Below are 6405 nucleotides of genomic sequence, written 5' to 3'. Positions count from 1 at the left end.
CGCGCCCGGTACAGGCCGACGGCGCGGGCGAAGAGGTGGGTGCCGACCTCGGGCACCGGCGCCACCGGCACGCCGTCGACGCTCAGGCGCCACCTCGCCGGGAGGCGCACGTCGGGAGCGGCGGGGATGACGAAGTGGGCGAGCTCCTCCGCCTCCTCGAGGGTCAACGTGGAGCGAGCCATCGCCGGCGAGAGGGAGAGGTAGGGCGCAAGAGGGGCGACGCCGGCGGCGGGGAAGAAGGAGAGGGGAGGAGAGGCGAGGGGCGAGGGGCGGTGTGAGAGCCACGGCGGGGCGAGGCGCTTTTTATAGGCGTGGTGGGGCGGGGTGGGTGTCGGCGATCAATGCCGGGCCAACCGAGCGGTCAAGGGCGCAGAAGGCCAGGCGGCGGCGTGCGAATCGGCGCCGGCGATTAATGCCGAGCTGTCAAAGGCGCAGGAGGCCAGGCGTCGGCGTGCGCGGGCGGTCAAGCGGTGGCGTGCGCAGGCGGGGCGTCGGGCGGTGGCGTGTGAATGGGCGCCGCCCGCGGACCGACGCCGCCGACGGGACGTCTCACCGCGCCAGCGTTAATGGCTTCGCACGCCGTACCGAGTCGGGATTAATGTATTAATCTAATTAGGGTTAGTACCTGTGGGCCCGTCCTCCTCCTCACGCGGTGTACACCGCCCACATACGGGCGTACAGCGGGCCGTACGGCCACGTACGGCCATGCGCCTCGCTACGCCGCGGTACGCCGCCCCAAACTATATTTCCCATCCTACCCCTACTCACTTATCCTCACGAAGGGGTATCTTCTAATCTCGGCCGTTGATGTGTTGGGAGTTGTACCGAAGAAGAAGTGTTCTATTAACCAGGATGATTATTTCTCAAGCATACATGCTCGCTCATAGCAAGATTAGCTCTGTACTATTAAATAGTAAAAGCTAAATTGCAGAGACCAAGCATCCTATACATGTAAGGAAACTGAAATCCAGATATCCGTAGGTATATAACCATTTAGACCAGTCACTAATCTAACACGCGAGGTTCAGGCAAATCAAAAAGCGGAGTGGAAAAGAGAGGGGAGGAGGCAAATCAGAAGGGACTAAAGCACAGGCCGTGCCGTTCCATAGAAGCTCGGCAACGTTGGTGTCTTGGTGACCTGTGCTTTTCCTCTTGACCACGGCACCACCTCAGAGTCAGGGGGTCTTCACCATGCATGAGCGGGCCCATGGGGAAGAGACGGTGTACCTGAGGTGGTGAAGATCTGGTCGATGGTTGCCGCGCCGAAGATTGGGAACATGAGGAGGGAGATCGGTGCCCTTGCCCTCGTCCGGCTGGTGAACCTCATCGGCGCCCTTGTCCTCGTTCGGCTGGCGAACCTCATCGGCGCCCTTGCCCTCGTCTGGCCGTCTGGCCGGCGACTTCTTCGCAGCTTTCCAGCAGCCATCAGCTGCGTGGTGGTCGCATCGAGGACTGGGAGTAGGTCAGTAGGAAGAGGGAGATCGACCAGGGAAACCCTAGCGACCACTCGGAAGGAGAAAATGAGAGGGCACCTTGTTCATGGTGCGGCACCAAGGTCAGAGCCACATCGAGCTTCCTCCTCACGCGGCCGCGATGCATCGTGGCGCTCGCGCCACTGTGGCCATTGATCCGGACCTGCTGCTCAATCTGGGAGAGAGGAATGGGAGGAGATTGGCTGTGGAGTGGAAAAGGTGAGGGGAGGAGAGAATGGGTGGGGGCGCAGGCTGTGCGAGAGGGCGTCGGCGGCGACGGGGGAGGTCGTCCAGAGAGAGGAAGAGGAGGAGGAATTGGGGATTGGTTTCTTTTTTGTCTCGTAGCTTGCCGACGTGGACTGCGCGAGCGGGCGCCCATGCCGCGTACGTTAATGTTTTGGATGTATAATAAGGAATGCATGTGTTCTAGCAGACTAGAAGCCTTAGGCTTGCTTCTTCCTCCTTGCTCCTCGTCATCGTCCTGCCCCCGCTTTGGCATCCTTTCGCATCGTCTTCTCATGGGCGTATTCGATACTTCTCCAACTCCTAACTCTTACTCCTGGCCAGGAGTCCAACCGAACGGCTCCACTCCAGGATTTACGTGGGAGAGGTTGGCTAAAAACATAGTGCAAAATTTGTGGAGTTGGGAAATCGCAGCTCCTCCAAAACTAGGAAGCGAGAGTTGATAGATAATTACCGCCCCCGCCAGCGCGAAGTAAATTCTTCTCTTACCACTTCCGCTCCCAGTTTTTCTTGAGCGGTAAGAAAACGCTTTATTGATCACAGGGAATGTTCAAAGGAATACAAATGGGATCATGCGGGACCAGTGGCGGAGCTAGGCAGGAATCTCAGGAGGGGCCAAAAGCCAAAACATGAAAAATTAAAAGGGTAAAGATTGATCTTTTCCTTATCTAATCCCTGCACATTAATTTTTCTTCACTGTGTTTGCCTAATGTTGGGGGGCCACGGCACCCTCAGCCTTGCACTAAGCTCCGCCACTGTGCGGGACCTTAGCCACAAATGGTGACCCCTATTAAGCGAAACTGAAAATTTTACCAAAGCATGAGCTTCTTCAATCGTGTCTCTACCTTCATATACTCCCTCCGTTCCAAATTACTCGTCGCTGAAATGGATGTATCTAGAACTAAAATACATCTAGATACATCCATATGTGCGACAAGTAATTCGGAATCGGGGGACTATAATATTACAAGCCTGAAAAAGCCTTTGGTTCTCCCTGATCTCACGAATGATAGTGTTGTTCATGCCACGAGCATCAATTTTTTTATGTCCTCCACAACCCCTTTGTTGTCGCATGAAATAATGACTTTGCCTAGATTGAAATCCAAGGCTAGTGCTTGAGCTTCTCTACATGCTAAGGCCTCCAAGCAGGCAGGGTCTATAACTCCAGGAAACACCATCGACGAGGATCCTAGGAACCGGCCTTCGTCGTCCCTACAAACAGCGGCAGAAGCACCAGTAGCGCCATTACGGGATAGCCCTCCATCGACATTGATTTTGACCATACCTGCTACTGGAGGTTTTCACCTCTGGGGGTGCCTAGCCGGCGCCGCACAAACAGTGCTATACGGAACTTTTTTGATTTCCTCCAACTCTGATATGAACCGCTGCACAAAGAGATGAGTGGCATGTGGACTCTGGAAGTTTGACTCGTGGATCTCCTTCCGCATGCCTGTCCATATAGCCCGGAGAGTAACTGTCAACAACACAAATTTATCGTATGAGAGTGCTTCAATCATCGCAAAAAGCGACTGCGTCGCCGATGGTTCTGTTGTGGCAATGAGGTGTTCAGCGAGATCCCCATCGGTCAAAACCCATATACATCTAGAAGACGAGCACTCAAGCAAAGAATGGCGCCAAGAGTCTCTAGCGCCACATAGCTGACAATTATTAGAGAGCGACATTTTCCTACGTTTGCGGACATCCTCGGCAGGGATTGATTGTTTTGCTAGCCTCCAAAGAAAGTTCCGAATCTTTCCCGGGACATCAACATTCCAAAGCTTCTTCCATCCTCCTTCTGCTGCCCTATTGGAAGCGCTTGCACGCCCCTCGAGCCATGCTTCACCCCTCCGTTTTGTGCTTGCTAGCATACAATATGATGACTTCACAGAGAAATGTCCGTTCTTCTCAAAATGCCAACTCCAGAAGTCGGTCTCATGTCTAGTAGAGAGTTGTATGCTCATGATGGCATCAACATCCGCCGGTAAGAATAATTGTTGTAGCAGTTCACGGTTCCATGAAGCTTTTGTATGGTCAATGAGTTCGGAAACAAAAGTGGGCTGGGCAGCCGACAAGCACACTATTGGCCTCATATTTTCATCTCTGTTGATCCAGTTATCTAGCCAGATGTTGGTGGATGAGCCATCACCAATCCTCCTAATTAGACCTTGGCGTAAGATATCTCTTCCCTCTATGGTTGCTCTCCAAATTTTTGATGGATGGTTACCAAGTTCAGCTGGCAAGATTGTTCCACTGGGGAAGTAAACAACTTTCATAATCCTAGCAGTTGTCTCTGTCGTCGTGAGTCGTCCCTCCCTGCACCACTCCCCCTCCTGTCCCCGACCAGGCTTCTGACCCGGCCCATCTTTCCCACACCTTTTGGACGCCAGCCTGCTCCTGATGGGCCACATAGTGGCGATTTTATGGGCTTCGGGTTCGCTCCCTCCAGCAAGCGAGAAGCGGTGACACCAAACAGATCGCTAGCTCCGGGATCGATCGTGAGAAGTTGGAGCTGGATTCCTGGCATTGGAGTTCTACCGAACACGCCCTTAGTTGTAGATGCTCTTATGTCACAACGCAATGTCACATAAATCCTCGCTTAGCGCAAAATGCAAGCTAAGAAACACGTGAGCACTAACTGTCCATCTTCCAAATAAAAGGAAATGTTGTTTGGCTAAGTCTGTGCCGGCTGTTTTTTCTTTAGTCTCGGTCGACACCGAGAGCTGATCGGATTCTAGGATCTGTGGAAAAGGTTGCATTGTTTTACAATATTGTGTGAATAAATATTTGTTTTAGTAGATAAACAAAATATTGCAACACACTGAATATTTTAAATACAAAATCATAGTCGACTTGTGAAACGCGATTTAGACGGGTAGTGTAGACAGGTAAAACACAATGATCACTGTAGAGATGCAACATATACCGTATGCCAGGATCATTCACCAACGTAAACTTCCCCAGTGCCAAGATCACATGGCAAAATTCCGTAAAAGAGATCACGCATCGCTGTGTCCCTTGGGGATCCCTACCCCAGTGCGTGCCCGATCCTGAAGGCTGGAGACGTCCGCCAAGAACTGGGCAAACGCCAGGCGTGACGACCCGCCGTCGTTGCGAGCTGCCGCGGCGCCTTCCTTGTACGCCTCGACCCGCCTCTTGAGCTCTCTGCGCTCCTCCGACTCCATGACAAGTCTTACCTTGCTCTCCACCTCGCCGGCCTTGACCAGCCCCTGCTGCCACCCGACCATCTCCACGGCGATCCCCATGTCCTCCACCATGAATAGCTTATTCATCTTCTGCTCCGCGTACAGCGGCCGGCACAGCATCGGCACGCCCGCTGTGACGCTCTCCAGCACCGAGTTCCACCCGCAGTGCGTCACGAACGCCCCGGTGGCCGTGTGGCGGAGCACGTCTAACTGTGGCGCCCACAGCTTGACAACGAGGCCACGACCACTGGTGCGCTCCATGAACCCATCCGGCAGGAGAGCGTCGAGGTCCGGGTCGGCACTGGGGTTGAACGGCATCTCCATGTCGTGGACCGGTGCTCGCACGACCCACAGGAAGCGGTGGCCGGACTTTTCAAGGCCGACGGCGATCTCCCTGAGCTGCTCCTTGGAGTGGCTTTCTGCGCTTATGCTCCCGAAGCAGAGGAACACCACGCTGCGGTCCGGCTGGCCGTCTAGCCAGACAAGGCACTCATGCCGCTCTTTTTCCTCGGCAATGGCGCCGACAAACGGACCGACGCAGTACACCGGAGGCAAAACCCGGCCGGAAAGACACCGTGGGTCCCTGAGAGCCGCCACCCCCCGAGTTTCCAACGACTCGAACGTGTTCACCAGCGTGCCATTGGCCTCCATGATCCAGCACAGGGAGCCCATCGTCGCCTTGTACGTTTCACTCTCTGTGTCCTCGAGCATTTCGGCCAGTAAGTGCGAAGCCGGCATGGGTGGAAGGCCGAAGAGCTCGAGAGGGCTGTCTCCTAGCTCCCCGAAGCTCGCCCCGCCATGTGGAAGTGGAAGGAGCGTAGGAAGCTGGGAGAAGGCGGCGAGGATGGAGGCGCTGCTGGTGAACAAGTTGTAGCAGGGGATCTCGAGCCTCTTTGCGACGACGACCGCCTCGCTGGACATCGAGTCGACGACCACGGCGTGGACGCAGCCCATGGAGGAGAGGAAGTCGTGGAGGCGCTGGTTGTAGCGGCGCAGGAGGTCGAGGTACCTGGGGATGAAGTGTATGTCCAGGGTTAGTTTGGGCGGGTCCTCCACACCTGGGAGCGTCTGGAAGCTGACGGACGGCATGGAGGCGGCAACGCGGGCGATGACGGCGCTGAAGACGATGTCTTCCATGACGCCGGGATTGATGAGCGCGACGGAGACGGCGTAGTCGTGCTCGAGGAGCTGGGCGGCGAGCTGCATCATCGGGACGAAGTGGCTCACGGCGAGGCCGGGGTACAGAACGACCGTCTTCTCCATGGGTTAGCTGTGACGCTGGCTGGGGGGATAAACTTGTGAGGACGCAGTATTAATTGATGCTTCAATCGATGGTTTGTGCGGTGGAACATCTGCACAACGATAAATGAGAAGCATCGAACTGCCCGGTCGGCTAGATCCAAAATCTCTCACTTTCCACAGCTTTTAGGGTTTAGGGTTTAAATTTTTTGGGACCATACTAAAATTGGCTGATGCGGCTGTAACAA

The 6405-nt window shown here is 55.0% G+C and overlaps 1 pseudogene; it reads right to left on the bottom strand.

The window, feature by feature from the left end:
* Positions 1-4650: 4650 nt before the first annotated feature.
* On the bottom strand, positions 4651-6181 carry LOC119280670 (annotated as a pseudogene).
* Between the last annotated feature and the right edge of the window lie 224 nt (positions 6182-6405).

The sequence above is a fragment of the Triticum dicoccoides genome, chromosome 3B (assembly GCF_002162155.2).
Source record: "Triticum dicoccoides isolate Atlit2015 ecotype Zavitan chromosome 3B, WEW_v2.0, whole genome shotgun sequence".
Classification (NCBI taxonomy): domain Eukaryota; kingdom Viridiplantae; phylum Streptophyta; class Magnoliopsida; order Poales; family Poaceae; genus Triticum; species Triticum dicoccoides.
This window is presented reverse-complemented; position numbering and strand designations above follow the sequence as displayed.